This window comes from Pygocentrus nattereri, chromosome 10 (genome assembly GCF_015220715.1).
Source record: "Pygocentrus nattereri isolate fPygNat1 chromosome 10, fPygNat1.pri, whole genome shotgun sequence".
NCBI lineage: Eukaryota > Metazoa > Chordata > Actinopteri > Characiformes > Serrasalmidae > Pygocentrus > Pygocentrus nattereri.
Window position 1 is genome coordinate 11,808,674 of NC_051220.1, and position 16,552 is coordinate 11,825,225.

At 43.3% G+C, this 16,552-nt stretch overlaps 1 pseudogene; it reads right to left on the reverse strand.

Annotated features, from left to right (window-relative positions):
• LOC108443076 lies at nt 1-15,146 on the reverse strand (annotated as a pseudogene).
• Between the last annotated feature and the right edge of the window lie 1,406 nt (nt 15,147-16,552).

The window sequence follows — 16,552 nt, forward strand, 5'->3', positions numbered from 1 at the left end:
TTAGTGCAAATCTCTAAATTCAACCTTCATAATTGACTGGCCTGCATGAGACATCCTTCCCTTCACAACAGCATGCTTCCCTGAATGATCTATAGGATTCCATGTTCCTCTGCTTCTGGTGAATGGACCACTGTTGTAATACATCTGTTTGAAAAGATCATAATCAACTGACACACCTCTTTGAAAAATGCAGAGAGTAAACCAGTTTCAAACCAGTTGTAGTCAAAAGGCACAGAGAACATGACGGCCAGTTCAGCCACGCATTGCTTTTGGTTTGAGAGGATTTGGTACGTCAGCACCCCAACGCCACCACAAGCAGTGTATGTGATTTTGGAGAAAGAGCACACTTCTTTGGTGTTTTCACAGAAGGTGGTTTATGGAAACAATATCCACTGCTGGTGTAGAACCTAATTTACAGAAAGAAATAATAATTAATTATGTAGCCAGACAGGCAAAGAGGCAAATCAGAAAAATAGACTGTGAGTATATTAGTAAGTATATAACACAAATAATCAGAATGCAAATGGTTGTATAATGTACACTATTGATCTGTGTCTACTGATAGTTGGAAGCATTACTTCCGGTTCCGGTTGAGATTACGCTGTGTGCTTTGTTTGCTGCCGCTTCTCGCTGGATCTTCTTCTATTTTTTTTTCTCTTTTTTCTCTTTTCTGTCTGTTATACTTTGCTGGACTTTACCTCGACTGCTCTGGATTTGGGTTTTCTCTGGACACCTGTCTTGATCCGCTGCTGCAGCTTTGCTTGCGCTGTGTTGACATTCCTGGCTTTTTGGTTGCACCGGCAGTTTCATCGACTGTTGTTGCTGGCTGCGAGCCTGCCTGCGAGCCTGCCTGCGAGCCTGCCTGCACGAACCGCCCCTGTGGCTCTGATGTCGAGCGGGCGGCTAAATGGGCTTGCGGTGTGTTTACTTTTGCCTTTCCTCGGATTATCATTTTTTGAGCGGGCGATGGAGGAATTAACTGGTACTCCGAGCCTTTATCCTATATACTCATACTCCAGCGAGGACTTACGAAGGCTGCGTTCTTTCCCTCGGCTTGATGCTCCCACTTACAATCTTTGCTGCTCTATCAGCATCTCTAGACGACCCCGATATATACATCGTGGCTGTAAACGTCAGACTTATCCAGCACCTCAGGCACTGTGCATCAATCATCCCGCAGTTCGGATTACTGATCGTTGCTTTAGGCGACGCCCTGGAAGAGCGCATCGTGGAGTGAACCATAGGTTTCTACTGGAGGTCCCTCGTTCTACATCGTCGCATCAGTCTGCTCCTTCGATCTCGGCACAGCGTCTATCTAACCTGGCGCTACTGAACTGTCGCTCACTCACAGATAAGGCTGCATTAGTCAATGACCTTATCGACCAGCATCAGTTGGATCTATTCTTTCTAACTGAAACGTGGCAGGTACCGGGTGACTTTTCTTACCTGAATGCTGCTTCTCCCCCTAATTTTAATTATCTGGCCTCACCTAGAAAAACAGGTAGAGGTGGGGGACTGGCGGTTTTATTCAGGGACAATTTTGAATTGACTTTGGGCAACCCACAAGATGTTTCCTCTTTTGAAGTCATGGTTCTCAAGGCTCCTGGGTGTATCTTCTTAATGATTTACCGCCCCCCGAAGAGTTCTCTGACTGAATTTTTGTCAGAATTTGGGGAGATCTTGGCGTTTGCCAGTTCACTCTCCTCTTCCATCATTGTTCTTGGCGATGTTAATATCCACCTTGACTCTAACTCTTCTGCCTCTTCAGAATTCCTGTCATTGATAAGCTGTTTTGATCTAACTCAACACGTTGACTTTCCGACTCATAAGAAGGGTCATATTCTGGACATAATCTGTTCTACGGGTGGGATTATTACTAATATAACTGGACATTGTGTTGGTGTGTCTGACCATATACTAATCAATGCCTCTTTCTCTCCACCTGTTCCTAAACCTCACTCAAAATCTGTACTTACTTATCGTAATGTTAAGGCTATTGATTGTCCTTCTCTGTTGGCCTCTCTGGAAACGTTTAATTTTGCCCATCTTAGTTCAATGCAATCCACTGATGATGCTGTATCATTCTATAACTGTACTCTACGTGCTTGTCTTGACACCTTGGCACCGATGAAAACTAGATCTGTGCCTTCTACTCATAGATCACCTTGGTTTACTGCTCTCCGCAATATGAAAACAGCTGGAAGACATCTAGACGTCTTTTTAAGAAATCCGGGTTGCAGGTTCACTATCTAGCTTACACTGATCATCTGGCCTCATACAAAGTAGCACTAAACAATGCTCGTGCATCATACTACGCGGATGTTTTCAGTGCTGCTGGTCAGAATCCCAAGCTTCTGTTTTCAGTGGTAAATAAGCTTCTGCGTCCCCCAACTCCAAATACTGCCTCAACTGATCTATGTAATGCCTTTCTGAAATTCTACGGTAACAAGGTTTCAACCATCTATAAAGACCTGTTGAATGCCCCTGCTGACTGCCATGGGCCTATCGTTTTCTCTCCAACTCTGTCACTTTCTTTTTCAAATTTCTCTCTGACTGACTCAACTTCTATTGTCAATATTATAGCTAACTCTAAGACTTCATCCTCTCGACTGGACCCTGTTCCTACCCATCTTCTTCAATGCTGTGTCTCTATCTTTTCCGAACCAATATGCCACTTGGTTAATCTTTCACTCACTTCTGGATATGTTCCTGTGTCTTTAAAAACAGCAGCTATCACACGTATTATTAAGAAACCTGACTCAGATCTAACAATTTTGAGCAATTACAGGCCTATTTCAAATCTCCTATTCATCTCTAAAGTTCTAGAAAAGGTCGTGGCTTCCCAGCTGCTTGATTTTTTTGAGCACTAATGATTTATTTGAAAAATTTCAATCTGGTTTTTGTTTGCATCATAGCACCGAGACTGCTCTTCTCTGTGTCCTAAATGACCTTCTCCTTTCCGCGGATACAGGTTGCATCTCCATTCTTTTGCTTCTTGATTTCACTGCTGCTTTCGACACAGTAAATCACAATGTTCTTCTAACTAGGCTCACTGAGATTGGTCTCTCTGGAACCGTACTATCCTGGTTCCACTCGTATCTGACTAACAGGCTTCAGTTTATTTCAATTGGGAACCATACGTCTGACACAGTGCCCATTGAATATGGTGTCCCTCAGGGTTCCGTCCTTGGTCGCCTCCTTTTTATAATCTATATTCTCCCCCTCGGTTATATTTTTCGTAGTCACAATTTACATTTTCATTGCTATGCTGATGATACTCAGATCTATCTCAGCTTCAAACCAGCAGCACTGTTTCCCCCACCCCAGTTAAATAGATGTCTTATTGACCTGAACTCCTGGCTTAGGGCAAATGTTCTTTCTTTAAATGCACACAAAACCGAGTTTATAGTTACTGGCTCCAAGTCCACTGTTAACGCTCTCAAAAATCTTGCTCTCACTGTAAATGATATTACAATCACTCCATCTGTCACTGTCCGAAACCTAGGTGTTCTTTTTGACCCTTCTTTGTCTTTTGAACCGCACATCAAGTCTCTGTCTATTTTTCCACCTTCGCAATATTTCACGTATCCGTCCTTTACTGTCCCCGGCTGCAGCTGAGTCTCTGGTCCATGCTTTTGTTACTTCTCGCCTGGACTATTGTAACTCATTGCTCTATGGGCTCCCCGCTAAGTCACTTCGGTTGTTACAAATAGTGCAAAATTCTGCAGCACGGATTCTCACATACACTAAAAAATCTGAGCACATTACTCCTGTTCTTCAGAGACTTCATTGGCTGCCCATTACTTTACGTATTCACTATAAAATTTTACTTCTCACATTCAAGGCACTTCATGGCCTGGCTCCTGCATACTTACTCGACCTTCTAATACCCTACAAGCCCACTCGTAACCTCAGGTCTTCGGAAGCAGGCCTTCTAGTGGTCCCTAGGTTCAGGCTCAGCTCTATGGGTGGTCGTTCCTTCAGTGTTGCGGCCCCCTTGCTCTGGAACTCTCTGCCTCTCTCTCTTCACTCTACCTCTTCTCTTTCTTACTTTCTCACAAATCTTTATTGAAATCTCATCTTTTTCTCCTTCATTTTTCTCCTGCATCTTCCTCGGGCCTTGTGTAATGTGATATGCATTTTGTAAAGCGACCTTGGGTTTTGTGTAAAGGCGCTATATAAGTTTAACTTATTATTATTATTATTATTACACTATATAGACAGCCATATTGGGACACACCACTCAACTACTGATCGCAGGTGTTTCATCCAGTCTCATTGCCACAGGTGTATAAAATCAAGTACCTAGCCATGCAGTCTGGCTTTACTGGCTCATGCTAAAGAGCTCACTGAATTTGAGTGTGGTGCTGTAATAATGTGCCACCATTGCAACAAGTCCGTTGGCAAAATTTCTTCCATTCTAGATATTCCACAATCAACTGTGAGTGGTATTTTGGAGTGATTACACTTTCCTATCTGACAGTCTGATGGACGACTCTGGGTTTGGCGAATGCCAGGAGAACATTACCTGCATGACTACACTGTGCCAACTGTAAAGTTTGGTGGAGGAGGGATGATGCTATGGGGTTGTTTTTCAGGGGTTGGCCTAGAACCCTTAGTTCCAGTGAAGGGATATCTTAATGCTTCAGCAGAACAAGACATTTTGGACAGTTGTATGCTTCCAACTTTGTGGGAACAGTTTGGGGAAGAACCTTTTCTGTTCCAGCATGACTGAGCCCCAGTGCACAAAGCAAGTCACATAAAAGCTGGTGAGTTTAGTGTGGAAGAACTTGACTGGACCTCACAGAGCCCTGGCCTCAACCCCATCAAACACCTTTGGGATGATCTAGAATGGAGATTTGCGAGCCAGACCCTCACGTCCAGCATCAGGATCTGACTTCGCAAATGCTCTTCTGGCAAAAATGACAAGGATGACCCTGACAAGGATGGACCAGAAGTAACACCATCTCCTTTAGGAGCCATTGCCTGAAAGAGCCAGAAAAAAGAAAATCATTGTTTTGTTTCATTATATCATTATATCATTTCAGTATCAATCTCAAGAATTAAAAAAAAGATTATTACATTTAATTAGATAAAAGAGCAAACGGGTAAAATCACAAAGACACTAACACATAGTTAGAGTGAATAGACTCTGTTTTGAGATGGTACAGTTTTTTAAATGACCAGATTGAATGTTCCAGATTGAAGGCCCCCAGATGAGAGAGTTTAAAGTATATGAGTGCTGATAGCCGTATGAATGTTATTAGAAAATCTTGTGGAGTAATGAACCTGAAAGTTGTATTGAAAACTGTTTTCAAGGCAGTCAGGAAGAAGATTGTGTGTGAAAGAGAAATTAAACTGGCATATTTGAACATAGCCTGAAGATGAAAAGTAGACATGACAATTAGCTGAACTGACCATTCTGACAAAGAATATGTAAACACCACAGTAAGAAAGGTTAAGATAACTCAATCTGGCCGGTGAAACCTCTATTCGCCCTGATGTGTCTTCCACCCCGTTGCCTTCTGGCCTTGCATTTTACGTTGATGGTTCATGTTCCAAGCCATCGGATGGCGTATTTCTCTGCGGATACGCGGTTTGCGCTGCCCCTGACACGGTCGTTGAGTCCTTTTCTCTACCTTTCACTTCGGCCCAGGCGGCTGAATACGATATCACGCGTGGCTGCATCTTGGCTCAAGACCAAGATGTCACTATATACACGGACAGTCGTTACGCTTTTGGCGTAGTTCATGATTTTGGGGGAATCTGGCATCAACGCGGTTTCGTTACTACTGATAACAAACTCATTTCCCATGCGTCGCTTATCGAGGACCTGATCAGGGCTAGCGTTGTTAAAGTTCGTGCTCACCAACGTATTAGCGACCCCGACTCTGTTGGTAACAACACCGCCGACTCTGCCGCAAAACGCGGAGCTCTTCATGGCCCCCCTTGCCCTTTTATGAACTCGGCTTCCTTCTCCTGTGCTGCACTCACGGTTGACTTACTTCCTGGTCTTGATCTTGACTGTATTCAGGCCACCGCCTCGGACTCTGATATCAAGCATTGGCTGTCATCAGGCTACGATCCAGCCGTCTAATCGCTGCGCGACGCCCGGGGCAGGCTGTGCCTGCCCGCACGTTGTGTTCCGTGGGTAAAGCATGACATGTCCGAATTGTTTTGCATTCACAATTTGAACTCTGCCGTTGATCGCATATTAGACCGTTGTCTTACATGTGCACAGAATAACCCAAAACCGGCCGGACCGCACCAAGTTCTACCTAAACCAGAAACACCTTTCCAAGAATGGCAAATCGATTTTACACACATGACGACTGTAGGGCCTTACAAATATTTACTGGTCTTAGTAGATAAATTTTCTCGTTGGACAGACGCGTTCCCATGCAATAAAGAAAATGCAAATACAGTCGTGACAAAACTATGCCAAGAAATCATACCGCGTTACGGTGTCCCCTTAGGAATAGACTCCGACAAAGGCACACCGTTCACCTCCAAAGTCACACAGATGCTCGCGAAGCACCTGAGCATAGACTGGGCTTTCCACATCCCCTATCACCCTCAATCAGCGGGTATGGTCGAAAAGGTTAATCGTACCATAAAAGGGCGGTTACGAAAAGCCATGCAGACGCAGAACACCACCAATTGGGTGAAGGTTTTACCTGTAGTTCTGGCCGAACTGCGGATGACACGCACAGACACTCTGGGTGGTCTGTCGCCGTACGAAATTGTCATGGGACGGCCATTTCCCCTCCCATGGCATCAGAAAACGGCTCTGGGGGGAACGGCGGACTTGGATGTGCGTCGCAGCGAGTACACCGCAGGGTTAACTGTTCTGAATGAATACTGGGAGAGGGTCAACCAAACTATCACAGACCCTCCCAAGGTCCCAACCCATGCTTTTAAGCCAGGCGATCAGGTATTGGTCAAGAAATTTGATAGAAAGGGTTTTTCAGACCCCCCTTTCTCTGAACCCACTACTGTGCTCGCTGTCACACGCACGGAGGTATTAACCGATCTTTTCCCACTGTGGATTCATGCCTCCAGATGTCAGTCAGCCCCACAGTGATGTATATACATGATAGACGTCTAAATATTTTTGTTTCCTATCTCTAACCTGTCCTGTGTTACAGAAGTATGTTGCAGCTAATATTAATCCTGTGCCTGGTGGAAAGTGCTGGCGGATCCCCCATGGATAACGTTTTCTGGCAGTATGCTAACTGGACAGCCAAGCAGTACACCAATGACTCCTGCTACGTGTGTCACCTGATGCCTTCCAGTGTGGACAAGCATTCCATGACCACGGCCCCTCAGGATCTCTCTGCTACTCTGCAGGCTGTCGCACACACCTGTCTGTCTCCTGACTGTTTGAATGTTACTCATTATGATTACCCTCACATTAATTATTCTTTTTCTCTATCACAGGATTTTTGTTCTAAAACTCGCAACACTACAGATCTTGCTACATGCTTGCAGTACATTCTTAAATATGTCTTTACTAATCGTTCTACTCCAGGAACTCCCCTGGCCATGTCAGCTATAAATAAGGGCCCCTTCTCTGTTTGCTTTGAAGGCTCGGGCCATATCCCATTGGGACACTTGCCGGACTCCCTTTGCCCCTACACAGTCACTCCCTGTAACGGCTCCAGCTCACGTAATTGTTCTGCCCTAGCACCCGACGACAGGGGAACTACGTCCTCGTCTTATGTTACCGATTGGTATTGGGTGTGTAGTCACAAGGTTTATGTCATTCTTCCAGAGAATTGGGGAGGACGGTGTGCTTTTACTCTTTTTAATTCCTCCATAATCCTTATTTCGCACAACCCCCTGGGCGGACCTCACATTGCTAGGCGCAATAAACGCTCCAGTGATGATGATTTCCCACCCCCCGAACATCCGCTTAAATCAAAAGCTGCCAAATTCTGGGAGTGTTTATTTCCTCAGTACAGCCTATCGCAAGTCTGGAACCAACTAGAAGTCACCCACTATCGCTTGGCTACTTTCACTAACGCAACCCGCATGGCTCTGCAGGGTGTCAAGGACGAGCTCATTGCTCTACGCCTCACCACTATGCAGAACCTGATGGCACTGGATTTATTACTTGCCAAGGAGGGCGGGGTATGTGCCATGGTGGGTGACTCCTGTTGCACGTATATCCCCACCAATGATGAAGATCATGGGTCTATTTCTGTTGCCCTGGATCGCATGCGACAAGTGTCGACCCAGCTCCAATTAGACGAACATGGAGGGTGGGGCTGGGTTTCCATTGGTTCCCTATTTGGTTTCCTTACTCCTTATTTTGCCATGGCTGTCCCCATTATCCTTATGGTTTTGCTGTTGTTGTGTTTGGGCCCTTGTCTTTTCAGATGCCTCATGGAAAGGGTCTACGCGCTGGCCTCCGCGCTGCGACCCCCCGCGTCCCGTATACCAGCCTCTCATCTCTAGCACCAACAATATGTATGTGTGCTCTCACGCACCACAGTAACTTGCCATGTTATGCCCCACCAGTTGGTGAGGCATAAAAGAGGGGAATGAAAGGGTTAACTCTGCTCTAACTCTGCTCTAAGCAGATTTTGCAGCAAGCATAACTGCTGTCCTTGGCAGTTTGCACAAACAACTTGCACCTCTTATCAGGAAAACATTCCGTCCAGAACCATTTGTTCCCTTTTGTAGGTAAGATTATCGTACACAGAGCAGAAGCCCCCCTCCCTTGGGCAGTTCCTGTGGTCCGTGAGTGTGTTTCTGTCAGCTTAGCATTTTATGACTGTTAGACAACTTATTTGGGTCCACCCTGTTTGCTTGTAAGCAACATGGCAGGGCGTGTTTGTATAAAAGAAGGAGTGCCCTTCTTTCTGTGTGCAGAAGACTTAATAAACTCTTTGATTGCTTATGAGAGTGGTTCTGTCTTCCTGCACCGAGCGCGCTCACTGAGACTGAGAGATTCTACTGGACAGGTGTTACCCGCTCTCTGGTTCCTCTTCCACGATCGGACCCGAATCGGTCGGTCCTTATCAGTGCACTACAAATTAAGAAGTGTTTTTATACAGTATGTATTTGACTCCAATATTCGTTGCTATACAGTTCAAAATTAATTAAGGAAATAAGTTCTTTCCAGCACAGTTTGTCATCAGTGAGTATACCATGAAATGTATTTTAGTGGACCAGCAAGAAGTGACTCAACATACATCCTGGAGAAAGAGTATGAATGGCTTTTTTTATTTTTAGGGCTGAAAATCACATATAAACCTTTTTGCCATCAACAGCATGGACAATTGTCTCAAAACATCTGGTTTGGGAAATGAATCTGATTTGCCTGCAGTCTGAACACAGCCTTAATTTTCATGTCCCATCACTGTCCAGATATACAGATAGGCTTTAGTGTTCCATTTGCCATATCTGCAGCTAGCCAAACCTTTATAATGAATTTGATATCATGTTTTTAGTCTTTATTGTGTAAATTGTTCCATTGAAATGCTGCTGTTTTTGTAACGCCAATTCTTTCCAAATCTAAATCACAGACAATGTGAGTCAAAATGATCACCAATGGCCTGACAACGTAAAAACTTAGAAATTGTTTGTGCAATTTAATATTGATTTAATAACGACTTCGTACTAAACTAGCACTGATTTAGGAAAGTTCAAGGAGCAGTAAACACTGGGTTTTATATGAGGCTGAGGCTTCTTATTCGAGTTTTCTGTTCCACCTTAAACTGTTGGACTATTTGCTCATGCAGTTGTTCACAAAGTGGTGAACTTCGCCCCATCCTTACTTGTGAACGACTGAGCCTTTCAGGGATGCTCCCATTGTCCCATTGACACTCACCTGTTTCCAATTAAGCTGTTCACCTGTGGAATGTTCCAAACAGGTTTTTTTGAGCATTCCTCAACTTTTCCAGTCTTTTCTTGCCCCTGTCCCAACTTCTTTGGAACGTGTTGCAGGCGTCAAATTAAAAATGAGTGAATATTTGCAAAAAACAAATTTAAAAAGTTTATACGTTTGAACATTAAATATCTTGTCTTTGTGGTGAATTCAATTGAATATAGGTTGAAAAGGATTTGCAAATCATCGTATTCCATTTTTATTTATGTTTTACACAACGTCCCAACTTCATTGGAATTGGGGTTGTACAAAAAAATCAGTTTATATATATATATATATCCATCCATCCATCCATCCATTTTCTAAGCCGCTTCTCCGTCAGGGTTGCGGGGGGTGCTGGAGCCTATCCCAGCAGTCTTCGGGCGGAAGGCAGGATACACCCTGGATGGGCCGCCAGTCCATCGCAGGGCAGACACACAGACACAGACTCACACACTCATACCTAGGGGCAATTTAGCACGTACAATCGACCTGACTGCATGTCTTTGGACTGTGGGAGGAAACCGGAGAACCCGGAGGAAACCCACGCAGACACGGGGAGAACATGCAAACTCCACACAGAGAGGACCCCGGTCACCCAGCCGGGGAATCGAACCCAGGCCCTCCTTGCTGTGAGGCGACAGCGCTACCCACCACGCCACCGTGCCGCCCTATATATATATATATATAGTTTTAATTGTTTCATGATTTAAAATTTTGACTATACAGCACACTACTACACTACTACCTGAGACTATTCAACTTCAACTCATAACTCCTTCACTCACCAATAAACCCATTAAACCATTAAACTCACCTTGTTCTCATAACGATAGGACTCGTCTGTCTGCAGGCCTCTGCTCAGCATCACATAATGGAAAGACTGTGATGGACATCCACCTCCACAGCCATTGTTTCCAACACCGAAAGAGCAGTCAACCAGCTGCTGTTCACTGAGGGACAACAGTGTCCCTGTCTTCTGGAACATCTGACCCTCTAGCGCCCCCGTCTGAGAGAAAGTAGAGGAGAAATGAAGGGAGAGAGACAATTGTTTGGTTTATTTTCTACCTCTAATAATGTTATCTCTTAATACTACACTCTCTCCCTGTAGGTTAGTGGTTTGTCCATAAAAAAAATGTTTTGTCCAAGTCTGTTAAAAGTAGAGAGATTAAATCGTCCTCACACACCTCAACACAGTTATCTCTCTCACTATGTGTGTCTGTCTCTCTCTTTCTCTCTGTCTCTCTCTCTGGTATGTTTATATTTGAGGTTATTAGTGTTTAAGAGGGTTTTGACATATTGAGTTTATTTTTACTGATGCCATCCTGTAAAAACTGTTTGTAGGAAACAAATCAAATATATCGAGATACAGCAAGAAACAGAAATTAAATTAAAAAGATGTCATAATATGTAGAAAACACAAATTAAAAGGATAATACTATAATGTCACAGGAAAGCAAGTATCCTAAAATAAGCATTTTTTGTCCAAATTACATCCATCTATCCATTATCTTCCGCTTCTCCAGGGTTCGGGTCGCGGGGGCAGCATCCTAAGTAATGAGCCCCAGACCTCCCTTTCCCCAGCCATTTCCACTAGCTCCCCAGGGGGGATTCCGAGGCGCTCCCAGGCCAGCTGGGCGATATAGTCATGGTAGCGTGTCCTGGGTCTTCCCCGGGGTCTCCTCCCGGGTGGACTTGCCTGTGACACCTCCCGAGGGAGGCGTCCAGGAGGCATCCTAACCAGATGCCCGAACCACCTCAGCTGGCTCCTCTCGACGTGGAGAAGCAGCGGCTCTACTCCGAGTCCCTCCCGGATGACCCCGAGATACTTAAACTCCTCCACTTGAGGCAAGAGCTTATCCCTGACCCAGAGAGGGCTCTCCACCCTTTTCCACCTGAGAACCATAGTCTCGGATTTGGAGGTACTGATTCTCATCCCGGCCGCTTCACACTCAGCTGCAAACCAATCCAGCGAAAGCTGAAGTTCAGGCCTGATGTCCCCAATAGGACCACATCATCTGCAAACAGCAGCGATGTGACCAGCAGCGATGTGACCATGGCAAAGAGCCATGTACCCTGTACTCCCAAAGCACCTCCCACAGAATATCCCAGGCACAAAGCACATGTGGATTGGTTGGGCAAACTCCCATGAACCCTCCAGAATCTTGGAGAGGGTGAAGAGCTGGTCCAGTGTTTCACAACCATGGCAGAACCCGCACTGCTCCTCCTGGATCCGAGGTTTGACTATAAGCCGGACTCTCTTCTCTAGTACCCCTGCATAGACTTGACCAGGGAGGCTGAGGAGTGTGATTCCCCTGTACTTGTGACACACCCTCCGGTCCCCCTTTTGAAAAAGAGGCACCACCACTCCAGTCTGCCAATCCAGTGGCACTCCTCCCGATGTCCACACAATGTTGAAAAGGCATGCCAGCCAAGACAGCCCCACAACATCCAGAGCCTTGAGGAACTCCGAACGGATCTCATCCACCCCTGGAGCTTTGCCACCAAGGAGCTTTTTAACTACCTTAGCGACTTCGGCCTCAATAAAGGACAAGCCTATTCCCGTATCTCCAGACTCTGCCGCCTCACTGGAGAACATGTCAGTGGGATTGAGAAGGTCCTCAAAGTATTCCTTTCACCGCCCGATGACGTCCTCAGTCGAAGTCAACAGCACACCATCTCCATTTAGCATTTTCACTTTAATTGTCAGATTTTTTTTTTTGTCACAAACAGCTCGTGCTCATGTGAAAAATTAAATTGCAAATGAAGGCATTTCATTTCATTACCAATTTTAGCAGAATATTTGTGCAGATGTTTGGAAAAAGAAATAGTAAAAAGAGGTTTGCATTTACATTTTATTGTTTTCATTTTCATTTCCTTTTTGGCAGGATTTGCCTCACGTAGTAGCTGTATCCATTATATGAAATGAAGCTGTAGCGCCTACAGTTTTTTGTGTAGCTATAGCGAAAACTTTTGCTGCAATTTCGCTACATGGTTCAGGCAATCCGCACAAAATTAACCATAGAGCGTAGTCATTTACTGGGCTGGTGGTGACTGTGCAAACGTGAGTGAGCCGTGGACAGCTCGAGCTGATGGGCACATGCGCCCCACGCACTGATCACCCTTTACCAGTAGGCTTAACTCAGGGGTCTGAAATGTTAAGAAGAGCCGTTTTGTCCTTTCAGCAATATTAAATCCACCTTGGAATGCAGAACATTTTCTGTCCGTTTTACCATCTTGGCTATATATCTCAGTATGTGCTGATATACAGGCTGAAAATATAACACAAACTCAAACTCACTTTGTTCTGCTTTAACCTTTAGCTCAGCTGTAGCCACATTTCTCACACCTAGGGAAACTTCTCTGTGAGTTTCTTGTAAAACGTCTCTCAATGTTTCACTTTTATGAGGTTGAAGTTACTTCTCATCCTCCAGCTTCTCGTTCGAATTGTCCCGTTCCACCTTAAATGGTGCTTGAGGCGCCAGATTGTCCTACTGCATCATTTAAGGTGGAATGGGAGAATTAGAATGAGAAGCAGGAGAAAGAGAAGTTGACTTCAGTTTTGCGAGTTGCTGCAGATTAAATGCATCAAGAAACCAGCTGAGTGATTATAAATGTAAATAAGTCCATTTATTTTCAAAATGTTCGATGTTCATCTTAAAATCTCTCTCTTTGCCGTTTCGTTATCTGTATTGCTGTGTGTCCAGCAGTCTGCATGTCAGTCTTCAGCAAAGTATCAGAGAAACAGATGGACTACAGTCTGTAATTGTAGAACTACAAAGTGCATCTATAGAGTAAGTGGCGCTGATAAAATGGACAATGAATGTGGAAACAAGGAGGTGGTTATAATGTTATGCCTTATCGGCATCTTGCAGAAATGTTTATATTGGAGCAGTGGTTCATTATTTTTGTTGATTTTGTTATGAACAAACCTGAAATGAATGACTTTGCATTTAGTCTTAATTTTTGTTGGATATCACACCTTTGGGTGTGTAAGTTTGATTGTTGTTACACTTTTTGCCAATCTTTTTGTAAATTTGCAGCTTTTCAATTGTGGGGCTTGTTTGGTTTGTCAGGTGGAGATTCATAAATATTGACAAATTGCACTTTGAAAGTAGCTAAAAAGTAGCCACTACTCTTTGTGAAAAAGTAGTTAAATTATAGTTAGCTACAAATTTTGGGAAGGTAGCTACAAAATTGCTAACTACTAATGTTTCAGAAGCTATCCCAACCCTGCATATATGTTCTTTTACTTTCTAAAATTAAAGGAAAGTCATTGACAAGTGATTAGAAAATATTCTAATTTTTCGTTTTAAGCTTTTTACCTCCATTAACCCCCATTCACTGAAGACTCACTTGTGGGTGCCCTCTGGCATTTTGCAGTTATGTTTTTGATATAACTGGAGAAACAGGAAGTGTCCAGGCTCCCCTTAAACCAGATCTGATTTAACCAATATGCTAACGATGCTCACAGTGAGTTTACATGAGACTACTAAATTATACTAATTGGCTAAGTTTAGTGTTAAAATTTATTGAAAGGCCCAAAAATGTTGAACTGTTGCTTAAAAGCTATTTTCTATTTATAGAACTTTATAGATTTGTTGCTGATATTGCCACTCATTCTTCTTATAACACTCCAGTATATTGAACCGCCCTTATGTAATTGAAACAGTTGCAAACTTCAATTTGCAAATTACAATTTAGCTACTTAAAGCTGTTTGTTTTTGTAGGTAAAGCTGTGTTTTTGTAGGTTAGCTATTCAACACCCCAGTATTCACCATGGGTACCACAGCAACACCATAAGAACCACATATATAAATATACCATATCAAACTCCTTTCAACACCCTAGCAGCCTTCTGAGAATAAGCTGCACTTTCAATCAATTTCTTCAGGAAATGCATTTTTCTAGTATTTAAAAAAAACGGTTTTAAATAAAGTGCCTCCAGTTTTTCTCAACATTCTCTCTAATAATGTGTTCACAGTGCTCTTTATCAAATTGGGTAAAGATGTTATTGTAATAAATCCAGAAAGTTTCCAGTGACAGTGAGTTCTGCAGGTTAATAACCAAGAAGCCCATTTTAGTCCGACAGACACTCAGTGACAACATTCATCTGGTCTTACCTTGGATTCTCTAAGATGTACTGATGGCTGTTATTGGTGATTTCAATGCTGACATTTCTGCCTGTGTTTATGATCCTGGCTATATTCTCAACTCTGCTGCCGAACAGGGTCGTGGCAGCAATAACAGCTGATGCTGCTTCAGGATTCATTGCCTGTTGACAGTGAAAAAACATACCACAAAAACATTCATTATTATTTAATGATGTTTTATGAGCATATCTTTATTACAACAGCGTTTAACTTTGTGGCTGCTCATTGCTTGTAGAGCTTTTGGATATAGGAAAATAGCATACCAGCAACAGTGGGACAAATATCTTCAAGCTGTATTGCTGTTTGAGTGACTGATGATTACCACAAGAGTGCTTTTGTTTCAGCTTTTGGTTTGTTTTTTGTTACCAAGCTCATGGGTAGTCAACTGAGATATCAGGTTTCTTTTATTCATAAAGATGTATATAATTATTAATGCATTTAAAAGGTTCTTTTCTTCCTCTGATTGCATCCATCCATCTTATAGCTGATTGTCCTCTTTTACCTTCAACTCTTTCAAGCATAATGGTCTTCTTTTCCAGTGAACTGGCTCTTCACAGAATCTGTCCAAATAAGAGCTTCAGTTTGGTTCTCTAGGCTTAGAATGAGAGGTGAGGCATGATGTGGTTAAGGAGCCATTCATTTGTCTTTGCCATCCAATGTTTTCTTAAAAGTCTTCACCAACACCAAAGTTCGACGGCATTTTTATTTTTCTGGTCTCGCTTTCTTACTGTCCAGCCTTCATCCATAAAGAACCACAGAGAAGACCACAGCCTGGAAAGTTCTGATATTTGTTTGTAGAGACAATTGAAGATCTTTTCAAGCTCCTTCCTCCTTGTTCCGCCAAATAACAATATTTGTAGTACAACCCCAATTCCAATGAAGTTGGGACGTTGTGTAAAACAAATAAAAACAGAATATGATGAGTGGCAAATTCTTTTCAATCTATATTCAACTGAATACACTACAAAGACAAGATATTTAATGTTCGAACGAATAACCTTTATTGTTTTTTTGCAAATATTCACTCATTTTGAATTTGATGCCTGCAACACGTTGCAAAGAAGTTGGGACAGGGGCAACAAAAGACTGGGAAAGTTGAGGAATGCTCAAAAAACACCTGTTTGGAACATTCCACAGGTGAACAGATTAATTGGAAACAGGTGAGTGTCATGATTGGGTACAATGGGAGCATCCCTGAAGGGCTCATTCACAAGTAAGGTCATTCACAAGTAAGGATGGGGCGAAGTTCACCACTTTGTGAACAACTGCGTGAGCAAATAGTCCAAAAGTTTAAAAACAACATTTCTCAATGTGCAATTGCAAGGAATTTAGGGATTTCATCATCTACAGTCATTAATATCATCAAAAGATTCAGAGAATCTGGAGAAATCTCTGCGAGTAAGCGGCAATGCCTGTGACCTTCGATCACTCACGTGGCACTGCATTAAAAACCAACATCATTCTGCAACGGATATTATCACATGGGCTCAGGAACACTTCAGAAAACCACTGTCAGTGAACACAG